The sequence below is a fragment of the Cnephaeus nilssonii genome (assembly GCF_951640355.1).
Source record: "Cnephaeus nilssonii genome assembly, chromosome: 6".
Lineage (NCBI taxonomy): Eukaryota > Metazoa > Chordata > Mammalia > Chiroptera > Vespertilionidae > Cnephaeus > Cnephaeus nilssonii.
The window spans coordinates 3084108-3098292 of NC_137077.1; the positions used below are offsets into that span (position 1 = coordinate 3084108).

Here is a 14185-nt window from a genome sequence, read left to right on the forward strand (position 1 = left end):
AGCCATGAAGGTGTTGCCTGGGGACTTTGCAGGACAGACCGAAAGGCATGTGGGCACTGGGACTGAGTGAATGTAAGTGATACCCAGGCCAGTTATCTGTGACCTAAAGATAAGGAACTCGAATTCCTTTACCGGAAAAGCTTGAATTTCATGCTTTGGAAATCGTGGAAGGTGCCTAGTGGTGCCGTATTTTCCAAAGTAACTCAACTAGGCCTGGCGGGCGTGGCTCAGTGGTTGAATGTCGACCTATGAACCAGGAGGTCACAGTTCGATTCCCAGTCAGGGCACATGCCTGGGTTGTGGGCTCGATATCCAGTGGGGGTGTGCAGGAGGCAGCCGATCAATGATTCTCTTTCATCATTGATGTTTCTTTCTCTCTCTCCCACTCCCTTCCTCTCGGAAATCAATAAAAAAATATTTTTTTAAAAACTTCACTAATATATTCTTAGGGTAGATAAATAAGAAATACAGGGATGCACAAAGAAAAACCCAAAACTCACATATTCCACCATCTAGAGAAGGGGAAAAGTTAACATTTATTCAAGTATTTGCTCAGATGTCCCCTCCTCAGGAAAACCTTCCTGACCACTCTGTGCCCCAACCCTCACCCCACCTGCCACTACATTCCTTACTGGTCTGTCTTCAGGTCTTCTGGGCCTGACCATCAGCAGGGCCTTTCCCACTCTCCTTCACCCCTGTACCCCTTGTGCCTGGCATATCACACGCCTTCATTACAGTTTGTTGAGTGAAAGAATCCACACACTTTGGCTATGCCTTCCAGACTTCTTTTCTGGGCAGGCACCACTCTTAAACCTGCATTTGTAATTAAGCCGAAGTGTTTGGTGTTTTAGGTACTACAGAGTATCTGTGCACTCAGTCTGTCTTTCCAGCGGGAGCACCTCAAACCCACACTCACTGGGCTGCAGGCAGCAGGCTTCTCCTTCCTCCTCTCTCCCTCCCTCCCAGCCTCCCTCGCTCCCTCCCTCCCTCCCAGCCTAGTCAGATGTGACCTTGACTTATCTTTCCTGCTGCTATACTGTGCGCTCATGGACTGCAGAGCCCTGTCTTATTATGGATTTATTTCATTCCCTTCTCCCAGCTCTTAGCAAGGTTTCTGGCGCTCAGAAAGAAAATGTTTTTAGAATATTGGGGAAAATATACATAAAATGATAAAACATTGTTTTGACTTAGCATTTTACCCAGTTTTTCAGAATAAATTATATATTTTATTGGAAATGTTTAAAAATTTGGGACACAGGCTATTTCTTAATTAAGACAGCCAAATTGACAACTGTTTTATTAAGGAAAGGCTGTGTGTGTGTGTGTGTGTGTGTGTGTGTGTGTGTGTGAAAAAGAGAGAGCAAGAAAAAGAGGAGGATGTGTATGAGGAGAGAAGGAGAGAGAGAGAGAGGATGTGGGAGGCATGTCTGTGCATGTACTTGTATGTGATTTGTACATTTATGTCTGTGTTTGGTATTATAATTGAAGTTAAGATAGAACCAAGCCATTTTCAGGGCTTCTCAGGTAATACTTATTTATGCTAGTCGGGCATCTATATATATAAAACCTTAACATGCAAATAGACTGAATGGTGGAACAACCGAACAACCGGTCGCTATGACGTGTGCTGACCACCAGGGGGTATGCACGCAGACCATGGCAGGCCTCGGCCATGGCAGGATGTTGGAGGAGGTGAGCGGGGACACCAGACCAAGGCGGGGTGCCGGTCACTGTCATTGGGGTGAGCCTCTGGTGGTTACTGAAAATTCTTGGCTCTCACGCACTGTGGTCCCACTTGGCACTTGCACCTGCTGCCAGCGCCGGCCCCATTTGCACCCGCTGCTGGCGCCGGAGCCGCCACCTATTGCTTGGCGCTGTCAGCGGGTGCAAGTGGCAGCTGCCGGCCCCAATCACCCCTCAGGACTTCTCCACCTCCCCCTGCTCCTGAGGGGCAATTGGGGCTGGAGCTGCCTCTCTCACCTGCTGCCAGTGACAGCCCTGCTCGCACCCACAGCCGGTCCCAATTGCTCGGTGCCATCAGTGGGTGTGAGCAGAAGCTGCCGGCCCTGATCCCCCCTGAGGGCTTCTCTACCTCCCCCTGCTCCTGAGGGGTGATTGGGGCAGCAGCTGCTACTCGCACCACTCTTGAATTCCTTTACCGTCAGCGGCTGCGAGTGGGGCCAGCGCTGTCAGCGAGTGGGAGCGGTGGTGGGGGAGTGGGGCTGCTGGCAGACAGGAGACTGGGGTCCACAGCAGGAGGGGTTGGGTGGGGGCATGGAGGATGGGACAAGACCCACCCCTGTGCCCACCACAGCCTCGCAGCCCACAGTTCCTTTCAAGGTGCACGAATTCATGCACTGGGTCCCTAGTTGTATTATAAATAGAAATAGCATAAATTTTTCTCCTTTGTAACCTGGTAACTGGAAATGTATATTAGGCAGGTAGCATCATGAAAAAAATATAGGAGGCTTAACATTGCAGGCGTTTGTTTTGTATTCCTGGAGTTTTCAGTGGCACAACTGAGGAATGAGCACGTAAGTCTTGTTTGCTGAAGTGACATGTGCCCTATGGGATGAATTATGGCCAGAGAGACTGAGAGGAGTGTAATGGGGACAAGCAGGTATAGACGGACATTTGCTGTGTTTAGGCATTTACGTATAATGTACCATTTAAATTACTTATAACTTCCCTGAGAAGTAAGTCAGCCGTGGTTATCCCCATTTTATAGATGAGGAGAATGAAGCTTACAAGTTAAAACTTGTAGCTGTCACAGCTAGTTCAAACCATGGGCTCTCTCTATTCTCCTCCTTTAAGAAACTTTTGCTATATTATGCTTGGCTTTAGCCCATCAGTTTTAGATCGTTGCTTGATAAGTAGATGCCCTGTTTATTTTTTCGAATTATTGGATCGACCTTCATGTTATATGAACTTTTTAAAAAATAAAGTCACTGTCAGGTTAGAACTAGTTGTCAGTTTGTCACACCAGGTCCAAACCGGCCCTATGTCCTTCTTTAAAACAGAAGGCATTGGCTCCAGCTTGTACATTTGAATGAAATCGAGTAGTTTCTTGAGGAAGTAGCACCATAGTTGAGTGCATAGACACCTACTTAAAAACCAAATCCTTTTGTGGTTGTATGACTTTTTTTAACTCAAAGGCACATATTCACAGCACTTCACTTCCTGACAGAGCTCTGATGGGTGTGAGTTCTCATCAGTGGTTTCCTAGCCTTCTTGTGGGGGGTGGCAGGTCGGGTCGTGCTGGTAGTAGACGGAGCAGAGGTCTCTCTTCTTGCAGCGTAATGAGTGACTCGGGCTGGCAACCAGCGATGTGCCCATGGGCACCCTGCCCTTTGTAAATTCTCTCTCCCCTTTGCTTAGAAGCCAGAGCCACTTCCTAGGACCTGCCTCAAGGACCTGTGTGACCCTGCACTGAGTTGGTGTGTGCCTCCTTCTCTTTGCCATGCAGGGTCCTCTACCTGAGGTGCCTGTCCCTCCAGCTCATGAGTTCCCACGGAAATGTCAGTCCCGTGCACCCTTTCTGGACCCTCCTGTCTGTTCCTGTAGCGTTTTGTGCAGAATTCTCTTCGAGTACTTGCACCCTCTTGTTAGAGGAGGTTGTGTCCGGGTCTGTCATCCCCATGGGAAGGGGAATGCTCAGTGTTTGTGCCTGGCTTGTTTGACGGAGTCTGGCCCGTGGTCACCACCATCAGCCTGGCACTGTGACCGATGGTTGAAGGCCCCACACTGGCACTGTGCCAGGCCTCAGATAGATGCCATTGGATCCTCAGAACCTCTCAGGCAGATTGGATTCCATTTTACAGATAAGCGGTATCAATCACAGACCTCTTAAGTAGTTTGCGTGAGGTGACTGGGCCATTGAGCAGGCACGCCAGCATGTCCTGTTAAAGCATCACAGATGCACATTTCAGAGACCGCCTGGACTGACCCAGGAGCGCCGTGTTCTTTGGCATTACTCTCTCTTGCTGCCTCTAGCTTTCAGGTGGGGCGCTCGCCGGCCTGCAGGCCTTTCTCCAGGATTCCGCAGGGAGGTGCGCTCAGAAAGACTCGGAGGGAGGGAAGCACCTCGGGAGTGCCTCGCTCTGCAGGAAGAGGCAGCGGGAACTGCCCACAGAGGCCCTTTGTGTGACAGGAAGTCCTGCGTCTGGAAGGACTGCCTCAGAGTGGAGGGGCTGAAAGCAGCCGAGGTGGCTGACCTGAGGCCACTCTGACTCATGCTGTTGTTAATAATGCCCTTTGTGAATCTTGGGAACCTGCTTCTGCAGACCTCGGCCTGGCCTCCTAGCCGCCAGCTCTCCGGTGCATTTCTCCGGTCACATCTGTCCTTGTGAATGCCCCCATTTTCTCGCCTGAACAAAGGACGGCCTCCCTCCCGATCCGTTCTATAGTTTTCCTTCTGCTTTTGCCAGAGAATCTTCTGTCTCATCTGGACCTACGCCACTTTCCTTTTTTTAGGCTTTAAGTGTGTGTCTTAAGTTGGAAAACTTGCAGCTCAAGGAAGAAGTATCCCACTGGGCAAGTGCTTCTGCCCGAGAGAAGGAATCCTCGGGAAGTGTTTGATGTCACTTAACAGCTGGCCGTGGCGGAGCTGCGCCAAGAGCTCAGGGAGTAAAGATGAAATGAAGGGGCCCGAATTGACAGCCCAGTTCCCCGCCACTTCCTCACACACTCCGTCTATCTGTGGCCATCGGTGGTCACTGGTTAGCACTGTGGATAGGATGCAGGACACCCTGACGTGAACGGGGAGGTAGTGGTGGTGATGAGCTGACAGTCCTCATGTGCTCTCCAACCCTGAGCACCAACTCCAAGAGAGAGAGAGAGACAGAGAGACAGAGACAGAATGAGAATGTGTATAATGCTGCTTGTATGAAGGGATTCTAAAATTATGTTGGAATAACACCCCTTCTGTCTTTAGCAGGCAGCTTTACGTGTTGGGACTCCTCCTGGGTTGACATGGTGGCAAATCAATGTACATTTGTTCTTTAGAGCCATAAAGTGAGTCTTTGTTGAATGTGACTTTTTCAGTGTGCCTGGGCAATCAGCGTAGAACGCTTGCGTATGTGGGGCAGAAGAAGCCACATCTGTTGAATGTGTTCAATTGTGGCTCATACATACTCTTTAGATTTTGGTGACCAGAGGTCATATCCTTTTCCATACTTAGAGTGGTGGAAATCAGAGCTGCAAAGACCCTTTTCATCTAGCCTACCCCTCACATTGTCGAGAAGGGGAAGTGAGTGAGTATCAGGAGGGTGCGGGTAGGAGTAGGAACAGATCTGAGAATGACTCCAGCCCCCTCCCCATTCATGTGATGAAACCTGGGGTGAGTTACTCAAAGGTGGCTTAGCCCTAGCTGGTTTGGCTCAGTGGATAGAGCATTAGCCTGTGGACTGAAGGGTCCCGGGTTCAATTCCGGTCAAGGGCACATGCCCGGGTTTGGGGCTCAGTCCCCAGTGGGGGATGTGTGGGAGGTAGCCAATCGGTGATTCTCTCTGATCATTGAGGTTTCTATCTCTCTCTCCCTATCTCTCTGAAATCAATAAAAATATGTTTTTTAAAAAAAGGTGGCTTATGCCCTGACCAGTTTGGCTCAGTGGATAGAGTGTCGGCCTTTGGACTCGAGGGTCCCGGGTTCGATTCCCGTCAGGGGCATGTGCCTTGGTTGCGGGCGCATACCCAGTGGGGAGTGTGCGGGAGGCAGCTGATCGATGTTTCTAACTCTCTATCCCTCTCCCTTCTTCTCTGTAAAAAATCAATAAAAATATTAACAAAAAAAAAAAGGTGGCTTAGTGTCTGGTGAAAGACAACTTAGTATGACTACTCTTTAAATTTCTGGTGAAGTTTTCCCATTAATGTAACTACTAGTCCAAAGGAAGACACATGGTGTTTTTTTGTTTTTGTTTTTTTTTAATATATTTTATTGATTTTTTTACAGAGAGGAAGAGAGAGGGATAGAGAGTTAGAAACATCGATGAGAGAGAAACACCGATCAGCTGCCTCTTGCACACTCCCTACTGGGGATGTGCCCGCAACCAAGGTACATGCCCTTGACCGGAATCGAACCTGGGACCCTTGAGTCCACAGGCCGACGCTCTATCCACTGAGCCAAACCGGTTTCGGCAACACATGGTGTTTATAGTTATGGAAGGAGGTTCTGTGGTTACAGATAGGAGTCCATTGAGAAAGTGTCCAGGTGTCTGAATGATGAATCTTCTTTGTGTGTCCGCCACTCTTCTGGCACTTTGGCACGACCTCGTGGGGGCCTGATCCCACTTCCGTCTCTGCCTAACACTGACAGGTGGCCTGCCAGCCTCTCCTTGAACTTCAGGACACCACCTGCTGAGGACTCCTTCCCAGTATTGGAGAGCTTCGAGTTTAGTGAGTTTTTCTTTGTGTAAAGTCATGCATGACCCATTCTCTTGAACATGAATCCAGCTTTGTTATGTGAAGAAAGAGTACGATTTCCCTTTCCCTGTTGCAAATGTGTAGGCATCTTAAAATGGACCACTGACGCCACTTTACAGAAATGAGGCTAAGGGGACTCCCTGCATCACCACGGTCTTCTCCATCCCGGTATACCTCCCTCCCCCACTCACACACACAGTTGGTCATTTGTTGGTTCAGACATTCAGTCACTTAGCAAATATTTGAGCGTCTACCTCACTGGGCTACAAAAATGAAAACACAGAGTCTTGCCTGTAAAGTTTGTGAAATGAATGTCTATGTGCTGTTACACTCTGCTTTTCTTTGCTTATATCCAGTTTCGCATATTAAACGGCTCACCTGCTGGTCCTTTATAATGGCCGGTGGCGTCCATTCTGTCAACTCACCATGTTTTCTCAGTTCACGAACATTTGACTCGTCTCCAGTCTTTGCTGTTATAAATATTACTGAGATGAACATTTTGTTCAGGCTATTTTTCTTTGAGTTTATTTGCTTGAGGCATATTCCCCAAAGTGGGACTGCCAGGTCAGAGGTCGGTAACTATTATCAGCCTTGTTCTGCATTTCCAGATTTTTCCATGAAGCCTATTAGCAGTGTTAGAATACATTCCTATTTTCTGATAGCCCCACTAAAACTGGCATTGTCATTTTAATTTTTCTTATTTTTATAAGTTACTGCCTTTTTTGGTTGTTGTTAATCCTCACCTTAGGATATTTTTCCATTGATTTTTAGGGAGAGTGGAAGAGAGAGGGAAAGACACAGAGAAACATCGATGTGAGAGAAACACATCGATTGGTTGCCTCTTGCATGTGCCCTGACCAGGTCCCGGGCCAGGGAAGAGCCTGCAACCAGGTATGTGCCCTTGATAGGAATCAAACCCGGGACCCTTTGGTCCGTAGGCTGACACTCTATCCATTGAGCCAAATTGGCTAGGGCAAGTTATTTCCATTTTTAAAGGGGGTTAAGCTATTTTCCTCACATGGAAATTTGCTCTGTTAGTCTTGGCTAGGTTATGTTGCAGTAATAAGCGAGCCCCAAATCTCAGAGGCTTAAGATAACAAAAATATCCTTCTTACTCACTGTGCCTATCACTGGGGGGTAGTTCCACACAGTTGCTCCAGGGCCAGGCTGGTTGAGGAGACCTCTGTCCTGTAGCTGCAGTGGATGCTTCTCGGTGGATGACAGGCAGAGAGGAGAGGGCCAGGACTGGGCGAGGCTCTTCACTGGTTACGGGGCCTGGCTTAGCAGGTGGAACTTCAGGGAGCCTTCCTGCCTGTGCCCAGCTGTCTTTTCTCCAGAATGCTCACCTGCGGCAGCCTCTTTGGACCCTCAGTCTTCATTTCAGCCCTGAGTATAGTTTAAGTAATAAGATTTTGTCAGTTGTGTTGAATCCATTTTTCTTTATTTGCTTCCCACATGACATTTTATTATGCAAAGTTTTAAATAATTATATAAGTTTTGGAGACATCCATCTTTTTCTCTGGTATTTTTTTTCTTTTTTTACCCCCAATGATCTCTGAATTTTTTATTTTTTATTTTATTGATTTTTTACAGAGAGGAAGAGAGAGGGATAGAGAGTTAGAAACATCGATGAGAGAGAAACATCGATCAGCTGCCTCTTGCACACCCCCTACTGGGGATGTGCCCACAACCAAGGTACATGCCCTTGACCGGAATCGAACCTGGGACCCTTGAGTCCGCAGGCCGACGCTCTATCCACTGAGCCAAACCAGTATCGGCTGATCTCTGAACTTTTTATTGGCCTCCTGCCCCCCCAAGGGGTACTCCACTTCTGCTGCCTCCTTAACACCTCAGAACTTTGGTGTCACTGACCTCAGACACCACTTTGCAGACATCCCGCGGTGGTGGTCTTTAGGGCGGAGTTGCTGTTGTCTAGGGTGTCACCAAAACTGAAGTCCTCCCCTGATCCAGCAGGCAGCGGTAGGTGGTGATCTCAGCCTCCATCGTGACCTTGATGTTCAGCAGGGCCTTGTACTCCCCCTCTGCCCAGGTCTGGGCCAGCTCTGCCTCCGGGTAGAGCAGGATCCCGCCTGCTGTTCCATCTGCCTGGCATAGCGTGTCTCCACCTCCCGCTGGCTGCTCTCCAAGCTGGTCTTCAGATGTCTCATCAAGTGCAGGTCGATCTCCAAGGACTGAACCATTTGTCTTAGCTCCAGGAGTGTCATCTCAGAAGCTCCTATCTTAGCGGTCTGCGAGGTGACCACTGTGGTGCTCCCTCAGTCTGGTGGGACCAGTGCTTGTCTAACTCCTCTCGGTTCTTCTGCGCCAGCTTGTCATATGAGGCCCGCTGTCTGCCAGGATCTTGCTGAGGTCCTGAGGTTGGGAGCATCCAACTCCACAGTCAACCCAGAATTGGCAGTCTGGTTTTGTAGACCATTTGCTTCCTCCTTGTGGTTCTTCATGAAGAGCCGCTCCTCCTCGAGAGCTTTGATCTCTGTCTCCAGCTGCAGCCAAGTGACACTTTCGGAGCCCAGTGATGTCACTCTCTAGTTGGTGTATGGCCGACCCTACCTCATACTTGACTCTGAAGTCATCAGCAGCAAGACATGCATTGTCCATCTGCAGAATGATGCTGGCATTGTCCACAGAGCTTGCGAAGATCTGAGCCCTCCGGTCTTCCATGGTCTTGAAATAATGCCCCCAGTCTCTGGCCTGGGGTCCCTTCTCCATGTGTTTACGGATTATGCTCTCCAGTCTCCCGAGTATCAGCCTTCAGGCTCCTCACCCTCTCCAAGTAGGAGGCCAGGTGGTCATTCAGGCATTGCTTAATCTGCTTCTTACTCCGGATGCCCCCATATGCTGCCAGACCCCCAACCATCCTCACAGTCAGGCCCCCGGACCCCAGCCACCTGGACGCTGGTGGAGTAGGGTATGGAGATCCAGGAGCCTGAGCCCCCAGCATCTGTGTGAACGCTGGCTGTGCTGCTGGCAGGTGGGCTCAGTGGCTGGGAGACCACGGAGCCCAGGGTTCGGTAGTCTGTGGAGAAAGAAGCCAGGGCGGGTGCTGAAGCTCATGTTCAGGGAGAAAGGCCAGAGGCCAAGATTCAGGTTCCAGCAGTCTCTTTTGTTTCTTTAGCATCACAATTTATCTTTTCCCAGAGCCGGAGAATAAACTGTTTTCTTTGAGTTGCTTAAAATAGATTTTTATGTGGCTCCATCTGACACTTCAAACTACTCCAAATATATAATGTAATGTCAAGGGGTTTTAATCTAAGTTAACTTAGGTTTTTGGTGATATGTTTGTTCTGTAACATGAAAAACAACATGAAAAACCTGAGCACATCCCTTCAGTGCAACACCCCTGCATGATGAAAACACTCCTCAAGGTAGGAACATCCTCAGCCTGATAGAGGGCGTGATGACAACTCACAGAGCGGGGTGAAGAGGACTGAGGACAGGGTGTCTGCTCTCACCACTGCTACTCAGCGCACTGGAGGCGCTAGCCAGGGCGGTGAGGCAAGAAAGGTAAATGAAAGGCATACAGATCAGAAAGCAAAACGTATAACTGTCTCAGTTCACAGATGATGTGATCTTATATGTAACAATCCTAAGGAATCCACTAAAAAACTATTAGAACTAATACACGAGTTCGGCAAGTTTCAGAATACAAGATCAATATATAAACGATATGGTATTTCTGTAGACTAACAATGGGTAATCCAAAAATAAAATTTAGAAAACAATTCCGTATAATAGCATGAAAAATAATAAAATATATAGGAATAAATTTGAAATACAAAACTTGTACACTGAAAACTACAAAACATTGTTGAAAGAAATTGAAGGTAACCTCAATAAATGGAAAGATATCCCACATCCATGCATGGGAAGACTTAACATTGTTAAGTTGGCAGTATTCCCTAAATTGATGTACAGATTCAGTGCAACCCCTATCAGAAGCCCAGCGACTTCTTTTGTAGAAATCAGCAAGCTGATTCTAAAATTCATATGGAAATGCAAAGTATCCATCCAGAATAGTCAAAACAGTTTGGAAAAAGCAGAACTCACACTTTCCAATTTCAAAAAGGTCTATAAGTGTTCAAGACTGGTATTGGCATGAGGATAGAACCAAGAGAACAGAATGAATCCCTAACATTTATGGTCAATTGATTTTAGACAGGAGTGTCAAGCTAAAGAATAAAGAATAGTGTTTTGAACAATTAGTGCTGGGACTACCTGATATCTACATGTAGAAGAATGAATTTGGACCTTTGCCCCACACCACATATAAAACTGACCTCTAAATGAATCAGAGGCTAAGTGTAAGCGCTAAATCTATAAAAGTTTTAGAGGAAAACAGGCATAAATGTTCAGTACCTTGGATTAGGCAATGGTTTCTTAGCTCTGACACCAAAACAAACAACAGAAGAAAAAAAGAAACTTGGCCGAGTGGCTCAATTGGTTTGAGGCTATGTCCTGTGCGCTGAAAGATTGCCAGCTGATTCCGGTCAGGGCACATACCTGGGTTTCGGGTTTGATCCTGGTCAGGGCTTGAACGGAAAGCAACTAATCAATGTTTCTCACATCAATGTTTCTCTCCCCTTCACCCCCCACCCCACATGTCTCAGATGAGGATTAACAAAAATCAATCAATCAATGGATAAGTTGGCCTTTATAAAAATTAATACTTCAAAGGATAATATCAAGAAAGTAGAGAGACAGCTACAGAATGGGAAGTTGGAGGAGGCGTAGGCAGTGGAGGGCGGCCAGCTTGAAGGGAAGGAACTGAGAATTGGGAAGTGCAGGGATTGGCAGGTGCCCATCTCCAGGCCGTGCTGGTCTCCCTGGCCCCAGTGCAGGGCCGCCACTTCCTAACTCCTGACCTCGGTGACTGGGTTCTTTCTCCTCCCCTCCCTCCTGTGTACAAGGGGAGTGGACATTAAAGAGGCGTGCGGGAGGCTCTGCGCATGGCCGGCCTCTGGGTGTAGGTGTGACAGCCACCAGTAGCCGATGTTACTCAGTCAGCAAACAGTGCTCTTCTGTGCGCAGCTGCCTGTGCGCAGCTCCGAGAGGCTGAGATGAAGAGGATGTGAGCATGCTCTTGAGCAGCGCGCAGTCCAGTAACTTACTCTGCAGCGCATGTCTTTCCTCTCATTGCATAGAACATACAGATCTATTTTTGGAATACAATGCTGTCCTAATTACCGAGTAAAGAAGGAAATGGAGTTTTTATGCCAGTGCTATTTCTTTCCATTTTGTTTCAATTTCCATTCTTTAATGGCTGACTATGTAATAATAATAATAGGTGACATTTGTTAGGCTGGTCACAGCACCGTCCTACTTGAGTGTCACCATCACCACCTTCCCTGCAGCAGGCTGTACTCCAAGCTGGTCTTCAGATTGGGCCAGGAAAGAGTCCAGCTTGAGGAATCTGGTCATTGTGTCTGGTGCTGGGGAGAGCGTTCCCGCATTCGGCAGCTTATGGGAGGCCGGATATGTGCAGACCCTAAACTGCAGCTTCTGGGAAGTCGGCGCTGTATCTGTTCACCGTGGTCGGCGTTCCGTGCGTGACTCAGGGAATAAGTGAATGACCAGAGGGACTGACCACGAAGGTGAGGAGGTGGCTTGTGCGGAGGCAGCACTAGACCAGGTCTCCTGGCTCCTTCGTCCCACCCCAGCCTTGAAAACAAACGTGGTCTTATGTCTCCTAAATACTGCCCCGTGGAGCATGCTCCGTTCCCACTGTGGGGCTGCCCCCTCTTCAGGGTTTTGGGGACAGGGAATAACTAGAGTTTTTAGGCGACTTGTTTTCTGGCTTGGCTAGGCCTACTCTCAGTTTTCCTTTCAAATCTTGGAACTCTTCCTGTCCATTTTCTTGCATTGTTGTTTGCATTCTCACATTAACATCAGTTTGGAAAGTGTGTCATTTTGGTCCCTTTTAAAGTAACTTTTTCTATTTTTAAACCTGTGGAGCATCAAGTCAATATTTAGCTCAGGGAAATCTTCAGCCCGAGTCCCCACGTTCCCAGGGTGCTTGCCAACCAGAGGTCTAAAAAAGTATCGCTGTGAAAATCAGTCCAAGACATGGACCTGTCAGTTTCTTTTCTTTTCTTTTTTTATTTATTATATTTTATTGATTTTTTACAGAGAGGAAGGGAGAGTGATAGAGAGTTAGAAACATCGATGAGAGAGAAACATCGATCAGCTGCCTCTTGCACACCCCCCTACTGGGGATGTGCCCACAACCAAGGTACATGCCTTTGACCGGAACCGAACCTGGGACCCTTCAGTCCGCAGGCCGACGCTCTATCCACTGAGCCAAACCGGTTGGGGCCTGTCAGTTTCTCTTATGTGAGAAATGTGAGGGGTGGGGGTGGGACCTGAGTGAATGCTGTTTGCTCCAGCTCCTGGAGGAAACCTGTGGGTAAGGAGCTGACAAGCTGGCCTGAGACCTGGTGACTATGGATCTTGTCCTTCCTCCGCTGTCGAGACAATTATTGCCCAGACGTGGGAAGCCACCTGAAGGTGACGGGGGCCTGCCGTGACTTGTTTTCTGTGAGCTCTTCAGATGTAGAAGACACAGGCAAACCTAGTCATTTCAGGGTTACTACATGACTCCAGATCTGGCATTTTTTCAAAATGCTAATTTCTCCCATGGAAAGTGTCACTTTCTCTAACCTGCAGGATCCAGCTGAGACAGCGCCCCTCTCCCTCCGGCTCGCCCCTTTGCCTAGTGGTTCTGTCTCATTTCTTGAGCACCTGCTTTGGGTTACACGTAGGTTAAAAGGGCAGAGACTTCCCCATGGGGTTCAGGTGGAGTAGGAGAGGCCCCTGTGAGCCTGCAGGGATGGCACGTGGCGGGAGTGCTGAGTCGCCAGGCTGTCTGTCCTAAAGGACACTGAGGGATTGCCAGGGGCCTGTTCGTGCGCCCTCTGCTGTCGTGGTCCTTGACCAGTGCGTACCCCGTGAGCCCTTTCTAGAGAGGACTGCTGAAGGCCGCTGTGCAGTGCAGCAGCTCGTGGGGCAGCCGATTTCCCCACGATCGTTGAGATCGAACGCGCCAACCTTTCCCGCCTCCTGCATGTTCCAAAGGTGGAGGTTTCCTTACGCGTTTTCTGCATCTGCGGCTTTCCTGTCTTCTTCGGGCCAGTTTTCAGAATAAAGTAAATTGACCCACTTTTCTCTAGATCTTCAGAACCATTTCATTTTCATTCTCAGGCCAAAGGAATTCCCTGCTGAGCATTCACTATTCATACACCATTATGAAGTTATGAACTAATTCAGTTACTTTCTAATTTGGAAATGAAACCCCTGGTGCAGATAGTGAGTTATTTTTTAAAAGACCCTCCCCAAACTTACCTGAGGTGACTGCCAGCTTGTTTCAAACGCATCTTCTGTTCTGCTCTTTTTAAATGGCATTAGCTCTTAGGGTGGTCAGCTCAAACCCAGCATTTAGCAGAACGGATCTGTTTGACTGTGCAAGTGTGCAAAGGGGTGGTGAGGAGTGAGCTGGGAAGAGTCGGCCAGGCAGGAACAGGCAGATCTCTTCCCCGATCGCCTCCCTCTGACGCTACTGAGTGGAAGAGGGAGCCTTCTGGAGATGGGGTCGTGGACCACTTGATGAGGGAGGAGGACTTTCGGGCTCCATATCTGCGCAGCTGGTCCCCAGGCAGCGTGGTTCCCCTCGGGTGCTGGGCGTGTCTGCTTCTTGGAGCTACATGGGCTCAGTGGAAAGGGCTCATGCTCTCCATCCCTGCTCCTTACC

The 14185-nt window shown here is 48.6% G+C and overlaps 1 protein-coding gene and 1 pseudogene across 8 annotated transcripts in view; one reads left to right on the top strand and one right to left on the bottom strand.

Annotated features, from left to right (window-relative positions):
- The window catches only part of PACSIN2 (protein kinase C and casein kinase substrate in neurons 2), a 114497-nt gene that overhangs the window by 58575 nt on the left and 41737 nt on the right, over positions 1 to 14185 (top strand). The gene's annotated exons all lie outside the window — the stretch shown is intronic.
- Positions 6403 to 9495, bottom strand: LOC307101541 (keratin, type I cytoskeletal 18-like; annotated as a pseudogene). Its single transcript has one exon. The product of its transcript is annotated as a keratin, type I cytoskeletal 18-like (transcript).